This window comes from Tachypleus tridentatus, chromosome 5 (assembly GCF_004210375.1).
Source record: "Tachypleus tridentatus isolate NWPU-2018 chromosome 5, ASM421037v1, whole genome shotgun sequence".
Classification (NCBI taxonomy): Eukaryota; Metazoa; Arthropoda; class Merostomata; order Xiphosura; family Limulidae; genus Tachypleus; species Tachypleus tridentatus.
This window is the reverse complement of record NC_134829.1, coordinates 14,813,982-14,832,328: the sequence shown is the minus strand read 5'-3', so window position 1 is coordinate 14,832,328 and position 18,347 is coordinate 14,813,982. Positions and strand designations below refer to the sequence as shown.

The 18,347-nt window shown below is 34.9% G+C and overlaps 1 pseudogene across 1 annotated transcript; it reads right to left on the bottom strand.

Annotated features, from left to right (window-relative positions):
- Positions 1-14,279: 14,279 nt before the first annotated feature.
- LOC143250583 (cytoplasmic aconitate hydratase pseudogene) lies at positions 14,280-18,347 on the bottom strand (annotated as a pseudogene). The gene has a single exon (XR_013028248.1). The product of XR_013028248.1 is annotated as a cytoplasmic aconitate hydratase pseudogene (transcript).

Sequence of the window (18,347 nt, the reverse complement as noted above, 5' to 3'; positions counted from 1 at the left end):
TCTTAAAACAGTTTTAGTACAAGGGGCGTTTAAAGATGCATGAAAATGGAATCTATAAGTGTACTAGAGGGACGCTGAAAATAACTTCCAAGCGGTGAAGTTTTGTACTTTACATTATTCTAATTCTAAACTTAAAAGTGAAAGAATAACAAACAATAGAAACATTGGTGAATATTAGTTTCACCTAATATGGGTCAGTATATATGTGTAGGGTCCAGTTCAACAGTAAGCATCTTGTCCATTAGCACAAGAATGGCAATAGAGAGCAGCACAACTAAAGAAAATGTTGGTCAAGCAAAGGACTAATGAAGGTTATGAACTGACTTTTTCACGGGCACCAAAGATATATTTTTTTATAGGTGATAAAAGCATAAGCACATGTGAACTCTATGGAAATGTCACTAAACCAAATTAGCTTGCCTGTTACTCAGGCTTTGGAAGTAGTTTTTTTGATGGGAGTAATAGTCGTTATCAGGTGGTTATGATCCCTTTTTAACCAATTAAAATTAACCGAACTTGCATTTTTAATCTAGAATGTTGCTGTGAGAGATCAAGTTCTGGACACTTCTAAGTCTTGTTCTTCAATTAACCAATGGATTTTCCATTCTTATGTGCAAAAGTCTCCATTATACTACCATAAAAGGCTATATCTGGATCAAGGAGTTAAGTAGCTCAGGGTTCCAATAACAACAGAGTCAACTGTTGATGAAGAGATGCCAGCAAGAAGGAATTATTTATTGGCAGAACCGACCAACATGCAAGCTCGCTTTCGAGATTTAATTTAGCCTCTCCTCCTTGTGGTTCCAGAACTTGAACCAAACCTGTGATGACATCTAAGCCTTTAACCCTACCAGCCCCCAAGTATCATTGGAGGCAATTTCATTGCAGTAAACCACGAAAAGTGTAAGTTGACAATAGTTTCGACCAATCCAGGCGAGAAACCTGAGAAAGCAGGAAAGTATCTTGCACTGATACACAAGTTACTAGAAGTGACTCTTTTGGTGTTTGTTTACTAAGCATAACTAATTAATAAAGAGTTCAGAATAATCTAAAATATTTTACAAACAAAAGTGTTAAGAATAGATAGGTTATGAGACAACTAGTAAAGTTATTTGTCCTTTTAAGTTATACATATTTTGTACCTTATAAATTTAAATGCAGCTTTTATGCATACATTTTGCAAAATGTCTCGATAAGATTTTGTGTATTTGGTCGTGTATGTGGCTGCTGGTACGTGTGTTTGTGTTTTGTTTTTCAAAAAGTTACTTCGTACTTTCTATAGTGCTTACTTTTCATTTCATTTTGTACAACAATGCCGATGACCTGTTTAATAATAAATAGTATATTTTATAAATGTATTTGTATTGTATGAGAATATTTTTATTATGTATATTGTGCTTCCATTTCACTATTAAATGGTTTAAAGTGGGATGTTAAGTGGTAAAAGGTATTATTTGTTTCTCTTTCATTTAGTTAAAGGATTCATATTAGTGTGATGAACCTTTCTTAAGTAGTTTAAAATGTTATTATGTGTAGTATCATCCTCAGCATGTTCAGTTACGTTTATGTATTACTTGTTAATGAGTGTTTTTCTGGAAGTAAATTGTCTAAGAAAATGTAGTTGTTTACAGGTGTGTTATAGTATTGTATATTTCTCTGGGCCCAGCATGGCCAAGTGGTTAGGGGCGCACGAGTCAAAATCTGAGGAGCGTAAGTTCGAATCCCCGTCACACTAAGTATGTTCACTCTTTAAGCCATGGGGACGTTATGATATTACAGTCAATCCCACTATTCGTTGGTAAAAGAGTAGTTCAAGAGTTGGCGGTGGGTGGTGATGACTAACTGTCTTCCTTTTAGTCTTACACTGCTAAATTAGGAACGGCTAGCGCGGATAGCTTTCGTGTAGCTTTGCGCTAAATGCAATACAAACAAACAATCGTTCGCTGTTCAAGGGTTGTGATGTCTGTGAGATGTGTTTTTTTTTAATCAGAAAACGTTAATGAAACTCTGGACCAGCGCGAATTCAATATTAATTGAATTAATTATTAGTCTAGGACAAGCCTGAAGAAAAGAAAACATGAAAATGTTAAATATGAACACACTGTGTGTTTCTTCCTTCTTGTAGTGTAATAATGTGTATTCTCAATTCATTATTTGCTCTGAATATGTCCAACTTTCACACAACACATTAACCTTATTTCAAGTTACCTTTGCTGTTCTAAAAGTAGGTAATATCTGCTACCACCCCTAAATAACATCGATTAATGCGACCTTCTGTAAGAATATATTGGCAACACTATTTCTCAATGATTGTTCAGGTGAAATCTATAGATTATGACTGCACCTATCTGTAATGAAAATACCCAGTCATGTTGTAGCATATCTTTCATTACGTAAATGCCAGGTTTATTCGTAATTTTAAAACCTTGAATTTAATAACATTGCCTGAAACATCATGAAAATAGTCTAAACGAATGGTGTTCTCAGTTAAAGCTCATTGATTCAGTAAAAATGATGACTGTAAGTGAACTGCACGTGCACATTGCTGTTGTATTCCACAGTTGGTCCAATCTCTCTTTTTATTTTATATCATTTCAGTTAGTATTAAATTTAATACTGTCTCATAATAGGTATTTTGAATAAATCTCTTATGATCCTTATTATTCACATAAAATAACAAACTTGTAGAAAAATTCATTGCATAACGTGTTTTTACAAAATAAAGAATCCTAGCTCATATTCAAAACCTACCAATTCTTATAGTCAAGATCTGAATGGAAAATACACAGTGTTGAAGATTTGTGATCACAAAGACTTTTAAATTGTCTGCCATATTTTATTTCCAAACGTTTAACACATGTAGCTCATCACTGTCATGCAAGAGTATTTGTAACTGACTAGTCGGGGGGAATACGAAAATTGCAATAAATAATAAAAACATAGTAGTACAAAAAAATTAGCTACGGCTGCTTAGGAGTTGTTTTAATTCCTATTATTAATGTTAAAACTTCGAAAAGTTAATTCTCTGCTTTCGTATTAAAAAACAAAACTGCATCAGTTTTAAGAAAGAACTTTTGATACAATCCAAAGTTCACAAAGGACACTGCTTTTGTAAAGTTAACAAGAAAAGCCCTTTTAATATTATTACAAGTAACATAATTATATGTTCAGCAAATAACTCTCACAGAAAAAAAAACAGTTACAAAGAAAATCCAAAAATTTAACATAAAATATTAGATTTCGAAGAAATGCCACTTTTATGGAAACAATATACAAACGATGGCGCTTCCTAAGTGTAAAAATAGAAAATGCTTACAGTGCTATCTAGTGAGTAAGAAATAAAACAAACTGTGAAACTCCAGTACATACATATCTCTCACTGCAGGCAGTAATTTGAATCTTATTAAAATAAGCGGAAAAGTTCTCCCCAGTTGCACAGCAATACGTCATCGGACTTACAACGCCAGCGACTTTCATTATCACGGTCCATTCAAGCTATTTCTAAATTTTATTTTTTAAAAAGCGGATTCTTCATCATTACATTTAACGTAATATTTGTTCTAGGAAGTAAGTTTACAAAAAGAATATCATTATCATACTACATTAGTCATAAAAGACTTACATAATTCATTTTCTTAACGCTGTGGTTGTATGTTTTACAGAAATATAATCAACCCTTCATGAGAAAGTTAACTTTCCACTTTTTTGCATTATTATATATATGATAAAAAAGATAGTTTGACATATGATACATAAATTCTTCCATCCTACAGTGATGTTACTTAAAAGATTCGGGGCTAGTGTCCAGGCCTCGAGAGAATTTTCGGCGTTTCACCATGATATCGAGCACAGTTTCCTATTCCGATTTTTCAAGAGCTCCTTATGGATTCTGGACCCTGTCAAGTACAATCGGGGCAAAGGCCTTTTTTGATAGTGCTTAGTGACGCATCTGCTTGTTGTTGTTTTTTATTATTCAATTTCGCAAAAAAGTTACACAAGGCTATCTGCGCTAGCCATCCCGAATTTAGCAATGTAAGACTAGAGGAAAAAAAGTTTGTCCTCACCATCAACCGTCCACTCTTGAGATACTCTTTTACCAATTGCGCCACCTACCTCTTACATCTGCTCCATCTATATCGCGCTTAGCAACAGCAGGTATTCTATCCCCCCTTAGAACTTCTGTATCTATCTCCAACTTAACACTAACGGGTATGCCAGTTACCTCTTGCAAATTATGATCAAGCTGAGCAATATGGTATAATAATATTCACCTATTACAATTTGTTTATCTATCACAGCCTTAGCATCAGTAGGTATGTAACTCTTTATAGCTTCTGACAACGCTTTCAGTGTGTGAAATTCGCCATTGTATTATCTTCAGTATACTTATACCTTGCTGAAACTGTACATTTTAACAATGTGCTGTTACATTTAACACTCCTACGAAAAGTGGGGCCTAATATCAAATGAAATGGCAATTTCATTTAAATACAAATTTATTAGCCTAATATTAATAACCTTTCAAGTTGCTCTGGGGCCTATTAGGCCCCACTTTTCGTAGGAGTGTTAAAGAATTTACGTAAAAATTGTATGTTTGCTGTTGGAGAAAGCTACACAACGGGTCATATTTGCTATGCCCACCACCAGTATTGAAACCCGGGTTTTAGCGTTATAAATATTCAGACTTATCGCTGAGTCACCAAGTGGTATAAAAATTAATAATTAATTTTAGAAAACTGTGAAAACTTTTACTGAATGTTAGCAATACATAAAGTTTGAACTCAGCATATTTTGTTTGAAATAAACAACTTGGAAACATCGTTACAATGATAGCAAAACAAATAATTGAAATTCAAAAACATTATTTTCATTGCAAGTTGAAAGTTCGACTACTGCAGTGCCCCCAACTGTCTTACAATTAACTACAAAGTTTCAAAAGTGTAGTTTTTGTAATTGTAGAAATTAATGGTCATTTAAGATCTGCAATTTTCAACCTGATTGGCATATTATGCGCACAAGAACTGAATGGGCAAATCAGAGACTCCTAAAATTCAGTTTCACTATGCTTAATTTGACACAACTGATCAGAGAGCGAATAGCAAGTCAGTAGCCCGCCACCTCAAAGATCTTTAAACCTTATAACAAAATTGACTGCTACTTTTATAATGCACACAGAGCTAAAAATACAAAGTGTATTCGTCAACATCAAATATTTTGCTTTAGACATCTGATTCGCAACTGAAAACGCTAACTACTTGACAACATCCGTGCGAAATCACAGAGCAAAAACATGCAATCCAGATATTGTATAATAGGTTTGAAACACGTATGATTTTTACATAATATTAGTATTAAAAAAATTATTTATTTTAAATTTCGCGCAAAGCTACACGAGAGCAATCTGTGCTAAACGCCTCACATTTATTAGTGAAAGACAAGACGAAATGCAGCTCGTCCTCATCACCGACCGCCAACTCTAAAGTTAATCTTTTTACCAACTAATATTTGGATGGACTGTAACATTATAATGCCCCACAGCTAAAAGAGCAAGCATGTTTGGTGGGATGGGTATTCAAACCCACCCGCAACCATCACATTACAAGTCTAGCGCCCCAACCACCTAGCCATATCCAAAATAAATGTTATGATATTAATTACATGTCAGGCCGGCATGGCCAGGTGATTAAGGCACTCGACTCGTAATTCGAGGATCGAGGGTTCGAATCTCCGTCACACCAAACATGCGTTATAATGTGACGGTCAATCCCACTATTCGTTGGTAAAAGAGTAGCCCAAGAGTTGGCGGTAATGACTAGCTGCCTTCCCTCTCTTCTTACAAATGCTAAGCTAGGGACGGCTAGTGTAGATAGCCCTCGTATAGCTTTGCTCAAAATTCAAACCGATCTTACATGTCCAATCTGATATTGATAATTGTTCTATTTTTAACAAAGTTGTTTTTATTCAAACCAAAGGTTCGCCCACAACTTTCAAATGATTGTACTATCTTCATTGTTCAGTGGTGTCTAGCCGAGAGAAGATATTATTTCCAGGATGAAACGCTTTTAGTCAAATACAAATATTAGTGTTGTTTTTCTTAGAGGCCAGTTTATAGTGAAGCAAGCGTGTGCGTTTTCTTATCTTTCTCAATCAATATGTGTGTTTGTCTTATAGCAAAGCAGCATCGAGCATTCTGCTCTGTCCACCCAGGAGAAATGAACCCCAGGGGACTATGATGAAGCATCAGCTGTTTTTATAAGCAAGGGTGACAAATAACCAATAATTGTTTACATATGTACAACTTGCTAAAACATTTATATAACTATGTCCAGACCCACATTAGTATACTTACAATCACATACAATTATTATTTAAAACTTGCGTGCCCGTATTAGTATATGTTAATTATTTCTAATACGTGCATATAAATACTATTATATCTATAATCAGAAGCAGTTATTGTTTAATATGTGTATAGCCAATCAATATTGAACTTATTATATTAGTTATTAATGGACTTTCAGAATCTATATTGGAATTGTATATATTTCATGAATAAAAATTATTCAAATATTATTCGCAAATATTAAATTCGAGTTTTTTCGTTCTATACAAATACATATATATAATATCCCCGCGTCAGTTAAGAGAAGGTTAAGCCTAGTGTTTACGGTCGATGGATTCTTAAATTAAAGGAGTTTAGACATTTGTTGTTGTTTTTTTATAGATTAATAATGTCAACCGATTGATTTCAACCTTGTTGTTCAATATGTAACAAAGCGTATACTCTGCAACAATAATAAGAGCTATCATTCTGTTATAAAGCAAAAATCAGAACACAAGGTCTTTCAAATTCGGCCCGGCATGGCCAGGTGGTTGAAGCACTCAAATCGTAATTTGAGGATCGCGGAATTCCAATCCCCATCACACCAAATATGCTTGCCCTTTCAGCCGTGGGGACATTATAATGTTACGGTCAATCCCACTATTCTTTGGTAAAAGTCTAGCTCAAGAGTTTACGATGGGTGGTGGTGACTAGCTTCTTTTCCTTTAGTCTTACACTGCTAAATTAGGGACAGCTAGCGCAGATAGCCCTTGAGTAGCTATACGTGAGATTCAAAACAAACCAAACTTTCAAATTCTGTAGTACATACTGGTGGAATTTACACGATTTGATTAAAATGTTTAGAAATACAACCTCTCCTCTCCAAATATAATTTAACTCACGTTCCTCCCTTACGGCTTCATCAGGGTTGATATACGAAACGTTTTTATTAGAACATAAGACACCATTCTTTGATAATTATTATAGACTATGTTTAGCCGTAAACTGTGACTGAACGTGGTGCATCAGAAAACTTGGAAACTTAGTAAAGTCGGGACAATTAAAGTTTCTCACAACTAAAGAGTAATGTTAGAAATGTAATAAAGAGGTCGCATTACAATATCATAAAGAATAAGTAATACATGTGCAGGTACAAACATGGTGTGATGACGCCACCTGTGTACAAACAAAATACGTGATAAAGTGCACTACTACAAAGTGAAAAATTACCTATGTACCATACATAATATGTATTTAAAAATGCACATAATGAGAAAAACACGTTTTACAGGCTAAAGTAAGATGCAGCTACTGACTTACAGATAATGAAACATGTATAGCTGCAGGCTAAACGTGTTATTCACATCATTAAGGAATGTTTATGACGGGACTCACTCAGCCGCACTTCTTCGTCGACGTTGAGGAAATCCGAATTTATTGTGATGTAGTGGCTGAAGACAGTATACTGTTAAAATTTCGTGTAATAAACAGCGGGGAAAACACAGTATTTTATTTTACAAATGTTCAAACCGGACCCATGCTAATGATAGCAATACCTATAACATTCTTAATAGCACTTGTTTGTTTCTAAATTTCACGAAAAGCTACACTAGGGCTCTCTGCTCTAGCCGTCCCTAATTTAGCAGTGTAAAACTAGAGGAAGGGCAGGTAGTCATCACCACACATCGCCAACTCTTGAGCTACTCTTTTACCAACGAATAATGGGATTAACTATTAACACATTATAACGCCTCCACGGTTGAAAGAGCGAGCATGTTTGGTCTGAGATTCGAAACCGCGACCCTCAGATTACGAGTCGAATGACTTAACCACCTGGTCATGCTGGAACCGACGATACCTGCTTTATAAGTGTGTACCAGACAAAACGTGCGTAACAAAAGTGTAGGTCCACTAGGTGAAGTCACTTGTGATATATATGCAGGACTAAGAAGTGAATAAATCAAATGTATAGTATGTATAGCACGTATGTATAGTGCAAGTGGCAGGTGTTTGTACGAGCCCAGGTGAAGCCACGATGACAGTAAGCAGAACGAAATGACAATAATAGGTTTCTTTCATTATTTAGCAAACAAGTCTTATTTTTTTTTCTGCTTTTATTGACGAAAAATTCCCCCCAGCTTACGCTGTAACTTCTGAAATGCGTATAAGACGTTGAAATACAATACACAGTTTTCAATAAAATGTATCTCAATGTTTTGCTTAATTTGTTAGTTTTGTCATTACGCACAAGATTACACAAAGGGATATTCGTGCTCTACCCACCACGGGTATCGAGACCCGGTTTCTCGCAGGCATGCCACTGAGGGAACGGGGGACGATAAAGCTTAACTTTACGAATTTCGACATAGTTTCCTGTAGTTAGGGTTACATCTGGACTCTGTTATGTGACAAAAACATTTATTGGCAGACAAAACTTATCAGATTGTGTAAAGGGAAATAAATATTAGTCTTGGTTTTCTTGACTTTTTATTTAAATATACACGTATGCTTGAATGAAGTACATGTTGAGTTTTAAGAAACACTCCAGTGACTCAAGGTCAAATTCTACACAAACTAATCTTTTGACACATGGTAGATGATAGAGTACCTCACATTTCGAAACAACAGTACAGAAACAATGATTAATGTCCAGTGGTATACTAATCCACTTCATATATAACAAACAATACGTATATCTGTATATGTATTCTATAAATAAAGTTCTGGCTGTACAGTAACCAATCACTTGTATGAACAGGCTGCTTTTTTGTGTGTCTTTATCACAGTTACTATGGGAACCGTACTTATAAATTTCGTTTTTTTTATTTGTTAAGCTTTGCGGAAAGTTACTCGAGAAGTATCTGCGCTAGCCGTCCCTAATTTAGCAATGTAAGTTTAAAGAGAAGGCAGCTGGTCATTACAGCCCACCGCCAACTCTTAGGCTACTCTTTTACCAACGAATAGTGAGATTGACCGTCACATTATATCGCCCCCACAGCTGAAAGGACAAGCATGTTTGGTGTGACGGAAATTCGAACCCGCGATCCTCAAATTACGAGTCGAGTGCTTTAATCACCTGGTCATTATTTATGAATACAGCAATGTGCATTTCTCTGCGACATATCTACTATAGAAACTCTATGATTAATGCTCAATGAGTTTATATTTTTATAGTTTAATGAGTATAAGTCACGCGTATTTTTACCATTCTTTACGTTTCAAACAAATACACAAACGAAATAATTTATTTAAAGTTCTTTACTGGATTGTTAACAATAAAATAACCCAATTAATATTAAGTGGCCAATATTAGAGGTTTCAGTTGCACCTCTGGCTATATCCTACATTAATCCAACTTGTATCTTTGTCCAGCTAACTCCTACCACAGATTTGAAGCTAGTAGAACCAACTCGACAAGAGATCTCAGAGTGGCTTTACCTAAATATCGCAAAGCCATATATCAATGGGTTTAAAATATACAAAAAACACCAAAAAACGTCGCTTAGGAATAACTAGAATTCAAGAGCAAGTTTTCGAGGTCGCTGAACACGTATTATCATCACACTTTATGTTTCTGGCGCACCTCGGAATCTCAGAGGAGTCCACATCCTCTCTCACGACTTAACAAATCTAAACTTGGCATACGCGCTCAGATATAACAATCAGATGTAAACGAGGTTTGTTCTTGGGTGCGGACCTCCATTTGTGTAGCTGTAAAGTTAATTGGGGATAATAGATGAGCTTAACTGGTACACAGGGATCTCTGGTAGTCATGAGAGGTTCTTTTAACTCCTGTAGCGTCGCGAGGATACTTTATGTTAATAGTGCTTAAACACGGAAACTAAATGTGAGATTCATGTGAACTACTTATAAAACTGTGCAGCGATTAACAATGGAAACTGTGTGAGATGTACATGGAAACTACTTATAAAACTGTGTAGTGATTAATAATGGAAACTAAATGCGAGATACATGTAATAAAAATTCTCGTAAAACTGAGCTTTTATTGATACCTTCCGCTGTTCAAACTAATTTTATCTTACCATAAGAATCTGCTTTTTGGTCATTTTCAGAGGACTTGGGAAAATCAACTGAAGGTTCTTTTATACCAAGGATACTGCTTAATACGTGCACGTGTTCATTTAAGTATTCAAAGTATAAGCAACACAAATCACAATATTTCGTACGTATTTATGTGCACTTTCGTTTACTGACCTGTCCGGTCACGCCTATATTCCTGGTGGAAATATCATTTGTTTCTAATGTTCGCGCATAACTGCATAAGTAATATCTTGTATAGCAATCCTTAAATTTGAACCGATAAGACTAGAAATAAATCATCTAATTAAAATCAGTCATTATTAAATCTCGGTCTACTTTCATTTAGGTGAGGGTTGACGTCACATCCAATGTGCAGAGTGTGTTTTTCAGCAATCTGACACCTGTACAAGTAAATCAAACGAAGTAGGCCACCCACAATGCTAAGTAAGTCATTTAGTGACTATTAATGAGGAAAATAAGCTAACTTGAAAGACCTGTTACTTTAGCACCACCTTGCAAATTTAACATGGCCGACTAGGCTTCGGGGCAGTGAACGGAAGTATCTGTCAGTGATGACGAGAAAACCCACTTGTAGAGAAAAATATATATGTAAAAACGGTTGGTTTGGGTTGAGAATTTTTTTTATCCATAACATTTTCACAATGTTTGTAGGATCTGGAAACTGATTAAATACAACAAGTGGTTGTTGAATATTACAAGTTTCACAAAGTGTGATTAGCAGAATGTGAAGTTGTTTTCAGTTTTGAGTGGTTAATTCGCCGATTGTTTGGAATTAATCACAAAGCTATACAATGGGCTATATTGTGTTCTGCCTATCACTGGTATCAAAACCCGGTATCTAGCAGTGCGAGTCCGCAGGCATGCCGCTGTGCTACTGGGGACGACTTCCTTTCAGACCACTGATACATCATGAGAGGGTAGACCATTGTCAACAATCCCACAAGACGACTACTACTGGACAACGTGGGGTCGAAACAACCAGTGAGCATCAGTCAGGTTATACAAAAGGTTGATATTTATATCAGACAAGCCCTGGTGTGATTCCTCATACACACAGATACATCTTTAACAGAGTCAAAAACATGGACTGATAAAACATGTTGTCGAATATCCATTCGCAGATGAACATGCTTCAACTTTCAACCAGATGAGAGATAGACACCAGGTTCATTAAGACATGCACACTGCAGTGGTGCCATAGAGATTTGAGAAGGGATCAGTGTTAGTGGTCATTTTATATGCTATGGTATGTTACTAAAAGTATTTAGATAACATAAAGATAAAGTCTTTCAACCCTTAGTATTGCCGTACGCAGTTGGTCAGGGCTTTCTTCTGATGGTTGATAACATATTACCACCGTGATAAGCTTCAGAGCAAATTTCTGAAAACAAATGTTAATAAACAGTTCAGCGTGTTCAATAGACTTCATTCATTTGGAAAACATCTAAGATGTTATAAATAAACGTGATTGTGCTTACGGAGGAGAGAACCGGTTACTTGGGCTATTTAGCACGTATTGTGTGTGTGTGTGTGTGTATTTTCTTATAGCAAGACCACATCGGGATATCTGTTGCCGAGGGGAATCGAACCCCTGATTTTAGCATTGTAAAAGAGTAGACTTATCGCTGTACCAGCGGGGGACACACGTATTATAAAATGAGCGTTTGAGGACACCTGATATTGAACGATACCAGTGACAGATTTTAATAAAAGCAGTTGTACCCTATCACATGTATAGGACATGAAACTTTGATTTTGTCTTATTTTGGGCATAGACATGGAAGCAACTACTATGTAGACTTCTCAACACACAAGGTTGTCATACTTACAAAAATAAGTGTAATTTATCCTGACGTTGTCGTATTGCAAGTAATTCCAATCACTTAATGTTAACATTTGTTCACCAATTTTAGTACTTCATCCACAGTTAGTTGCTTACTAACCTTTAATATTTTACATCACTTTCTGAAAGGTCATTTACCTTCTGAACTCAAAAGCTCGTAAAGCAACTTTCAAACTACCTTTTTTAGTACATTGTTTACTCACATATAGTACTTGTCAGGTTACCTTTAGGACATTGTTTACTCGCATATAGTACTTGTCAGGTTACCTTTAGGACATTGTTTACTCGCATATAGTACTTGTCAGGTTACCTTTAGGACATTGTTTACTCGCATATAGTACTTGTCAGGTTACCTTTAGGACATTGTTTACTCGCATATAGTACTTGTCAGGTTACCTTTAGGACATTGTTTACTCGCATATAGTACTTGTCAGGTTACCTTTAGGACATTGTTTACTCGCATATAGTACTTGTCAGGTTACCTTTAGGACATTGTTTACTCGCATATAGTACTTGTCAGGTTACCTTTAGGACATTGTTTACTCGCATATAGTACTTGTCAGGTTACCTTTAGGACATTGTTTACTCGCATATAGTACTTGTCAGGTTACCTTTAGGACATTGTTTACTCGCATATAGTACTTGTCAGGTTACCTTTAGGACATTGTTTACTCGCATATAGTACTTGTCAGGTTACCTTTAGGACATTATTTACTTGCATATAGTACTTGTCAGGCCACCTCTAGTACATTGTTTACTCGCATATAGTACTTGTCAGGCCACCTTTAGTACATTGTTTACTCACATACAGTAACTGTCAGGCCACCTTTAGTACATTGTGTACTAACTGATTAACCATGCTCAGTATATCTGTTTAAGATAACACAGGATAACATACAAAAGTTGAAATGTGTCTCATTTGAAACCATGCTCAGTACTTCTAAGACCTTAAGTTTTAAGGTATTTTAATTATAAGTATGAATCGAAGAATAACCCCACAACTAAAAATAATCTTTCATTGAATAGTTTTAAAGTGTGTTTGTTATGAGTCAAAATATAAAGCTATAACTAAGCATTACATTTTCATAAAATGATTTTACCTATTTGTTATTAACACACTTGAAGCAAAACAATGCTAGAACAACCATTTTTTATGGTATGATTTTAAAACATGTTTATTATAAACATAACTCAAGGGGCAACCATACAACTAAGTATTATTTCTTACATCACTGTTTTAAGGTATGCTTATTATGATGGTGATTCTAGTGAAACAATGCTACGTTAACTTTTTACAAACTGGTATTAAGGTATGTTTATTATAAATAAAAGTCGAGAGACAATAAGCATTATTTTAAAGTATTATAAACATGGCTCAGGAATAATAAAATTTAGTTTTAAGTAACACAGAAAAAAAAAATTGGCAACACTGTGCTACTCTAATTTTTCTTTCTGCAATTCTCAATTCAACACTCAATTAAAACAATGCTACAACATTGATAAGATCAAGAATATGCAGTGTTAACATCAAAAACATTCAAGTGCTGATCTTGTATTTTGGAATATGATTGTTGAACACAAGTTTGTTTTTTGAAGGAAAATATACCATCCTTTAAATAGTTTATATTTAGTTAATTAATGAGCATCATAAACAGTGTGGTGGAAAATCCTGAGCAAATAATTCTTAAAAGCATCATAATTTGGAATTTTAACACAGTTAAATCTCATACCATCATATCAATATAGTACAAAATCCTTTTATGATGCAAGTGTGTGTGTGTGTGTCAACATAATCTCAAATGTATGTGAAAGTTATAGATGTCCCATTTTTGTGATTTTTCTTCAGTGGAACCAAGCTACAATCAATTATCCCAAAATTATATTAAAAAATTTCTTAATGAATTAGCATTAATTCATTAATATTTTAAATTATTTTACAAACTTGAAAATTCTACTGTTAATTTAGAAAAATAGTTAAAATGCAACTTAAAAATGATGTACTGTAATTCTACAGCAAGATAACACTTTCAAAATTTCCAGAAATAAAACGAATTTTGTAAATAATTTTTAATATACCAAATCTATTTACATTCAGTAGCAGAGTAGAAAGATATACCAAACTTAATTCATACTGTTAAACAAAACTGTACAATGCATGTTAAACTTGGAATATTCTAAGAGTGAAAGTAGGCCACTTACAGTCAGAACTTAACAAAAACCTTCATGCAATGTTTTGCTTATTCCAAAACATCAAAAGGAAAATAGAACTGAATAACTTCAATGATTTAAGTTTTAGATGTTATGAAAAGAAATTGGTGCTTAGACAATAAATTTTAACAAAAACTTGACTTAAAGTTAACACCACCTATAAATCAACATTACTTCTATAAGTAACTACAAAAAAAAAACCTAAAGAACTCTTCCATTACACAGAATACCAAATTTAATTCCATAAGCTTAAATGCTTATTCTTAAAAATATACAGAATATAAATTTTACTTTATACAATTTAAAGAGATACATAGGTAAGTCCATGTCTATGATCTTATAGTTAATTTATTTTTTAAGATGTACATTTCAATAATAATTATATGGGACAAGATGCTAATATATAAATAAGGCAAATACATGTATTACAAGCAATTTTAACTAGGCTATTAGACAATAACTAAAAAAAACTATACAAACACAATATTTATACAGAAGAAAATATGCATTAATTCTGAATATAAATAGTTACTCACAAACTGACATTAACATATAAGTACATAACTGATTTACTTATACATAAGATCTATAATACATGTATGTGCTAACATTAACTACAAGTTTATGATAATATCTCTTATTTCAGTCCTATCTACTACTTACATTTCTGATAAAAACAAAGTTTCATTTTTATGTCCTCATCTACAATGTGAGCAAATGTTTCAATATCAGTTACTTCTTTTAACTGAAAGTCTCAGAAAATTAGCCAAAAATATTTTTTCAATCACAACTAGAATTATCATCTACTACATGTACTTACTGCACTAAGCAAGGCTTAGCAATGTTTTCTGCTACATTTAGTATTAGGAACCAAACACTCACCCAAGTTCAATTAATTCATTAAGATGTTGGTCAAATCACTTAAAATAAAAAGTAATAAGATAATCTTCTTGCAGTTTTCATTACAAGAAGAAAATATGGAAGATGTATATACATATATGATTTTTTTCTGTAAGGCAAAATATCAAAAAATGAGGTTGTTGCCATCAGCCAATCTGATGGACTTTCAAATTTGCTTTCTATGCACTGGATGGTTTCAGCCTCAGACTATATCATTTGTACAAGGCTCTTCTAACATTTTTCGAATTACATAATGAATGATTCCACCATTACGAAAATAAGTCAGTTCTACATCTGTATCCAAACGTACAATAACATTGAAGCAGCGAACATCATCTAATTTCACTCTAATAACCTGTCTGACACACAGGTTATCAGGAATTTGGATACAATAAATTTCTTTTCCAGTCAAATTTAATGTTTCTGCACTTTCTTCTGGCATAAACTGCAGTGGAATTATACCCATGCCAACAAGATTACTACGATGGATGTGATCAAAACTTTCAGCTATGACAGCACAAACACCTAAAAGATAGGGTCCTTTAGCAGCCCAATCTCGAGATGAGCCTGTACCATAGTCTTTTCCTGCAATAATGATGAGGGAAGTTTTCTCAAATTGATAATGCTCAGCTGCTGTAAATATATCTAATTCCTGTTTGGAAGGATGGTGTATGGTTTTTGGACCAGCTTTACCAATAAATTTATTGACAAGACGGATGTTTGCAAAAGTACCACGTACCATAACATCATCATTACCACGTCGGGCACCATAGGAGTTGAATTCCCGAGGGGTTAAACCCCTTCCTGCAAGATATCGTGCAGCTGGACTATTACGAGAAATGCTTCCAGCTGGAGATATGTGGTCAGTGGTAACACAGTCACCCAGAAAAAGAAGAACACGAGCATTCTCTATGTTTTTTATAGTAGGAAGTTCTCTTCTCATGTTGTCAAAGAAGGGAGGTAATTTTATATAAGTTGACCTTGAATCCCAGGGATACAACACACCTTCAGGCACTTGAAGGGAATTCCAACTGGCATTTCCATGTTCAATTTTTGAATAAACATCTTTAAATATAGCAGGGATAACATGTTGTTGTTCCACTTCTTGAATTTCTTTACGTGAAGGCCAGATGTCTTTCAAAAACACATCATCTCCACTTGCACTCTTACCAATTGGATCCATTTCAAAATCTATTAGAACTGAACCAGCAATTGCATAAGCAACAACAAGTAGTGGGGAAGCAAGATAATTTGCTCTGGTATTAGGGTGAATTCGATCTTCAAAGTTTCTATTTCCTGAGAGAATGCCACAGGCAACAACATCTCCTGCTTCAATAACTTCTGTGACTTGTTCAGGGAGAGGGCCATTATTTCCAATACAAGTCGTGCAGCCATAACCAACTGTATTAAACCCTAACTTCTCCAAATACTTAGTTACACCACTTTCTTTTAGGTAATAAGTTACCAAACCACTCCCTGGTGAAATACTGGTTTTAATGTAAGGCAAAATTGTTAAACCTTTTTCTACAGCTTTTTTAGCTAAGAGTCCAGCTCCTAACATAACTGATGGGTTACTTGTATTTGTACAACTGGTGATTGCTGCAATAACAACAGAACCATGTTTTAAACTAAACTTTTTGCCTTGATATTCAAATGGTAATTCAACATCCAGGTTATCTTCAAAAATCCCATAGCCTTTGAATCCCACTTTATTGGATAAACAATGAAGAAAATCTTTCTTCATCTCAGACACAGGAACTTTATCATGTGGCCTTTTAGGACCACTGACAAATGGCACAATACTACCTAAGTTAAGTTCAATTACTTGAGAAAAAACTGGATCTTCATTAACATTTTTATAATTACGAAACATTTTTACTGCTTTCAAGTAACCTTCAATGTATTTTACCTTCTTCTCATCTCTCCCAGATTGCTTTAAATACAAAATACCTTTTTCATCCACTGGAAAGTACCCAATAGTTGCACCATATTCTGGACACATATTTGCAATGGTTGCCCGGTCAGCAATAGATAATTCTTCAACACCTGGACCAAAGAATTCAACAAATTTTCCACCAACTCCAGCCTGTCTTAAATGTTTTGTTATTGTCAAAACAATATCTGTAGATGTAACAAGAGAGTCCACTTTTCCAACTAAATGATAACCAACTACTTTTGGAAGAACCAAAGAAATAGCCTGTCCAAGCATAACTGCTTCAGCTTCTATTCCTCCAACACCCCAGCCAACAATTCCCAATCCATTTACCATTGTTGTATGGGAATCGACCCCAACTAAACTGTCCGGGTACAACAATCCATCAGTATTGAACACCACCCGCCCAAGGAATTCCAAATTCACTTGATGAACTATACCTAAGCCTGGTGGCACAATGCTAGTGTTTTTAAAAGTTTTTGCTCCCCATTTCAAAAAGGCAAACCTTTCTTTATTTCGTTCAAATTCTAATGCTTGATTTCTCTGCAGTGCATCTCCTGACTTTGAAAAATCTACTTGAACGGAATGATCAATAACAAGGTCAGCAGGGCAGAGTGGATTTACTTTCTCTGGGTCTCCTCCAAGATTTTTTACGGCATCGCGCATTGCAGCAAAATCCACTATAGTAGGGACACCCGTGAAATCTTGTAAAATAACACGAGCTGGTTTAAAACTAAATTCGACACCGGTCTCACTCTGCTGCTTAGTTTCCCATTCAAGAATATTACGAACGTCTTCCTCTTTAACATGGAAATTATCACAACACCGAACTGCTGCTTCTAGTAAGACGCGTAAGCTGAATGGAAGTCGCGTATATTGCTGATCACTTAGACCGACGATGTCATAATAACTGTATTCAGATTCCTCAATACATAATGGTTTCAAAAGGTATCGAAAAGGATTAGATATCGAAAACGTCGCCATTACGACCTTCGTTCATCCAACGTTCACCACACATCTGTTACTTCATACTTTATCCCATCGTTACTCGTCTTCTAGTTCTAGGGCAATGCCACGTG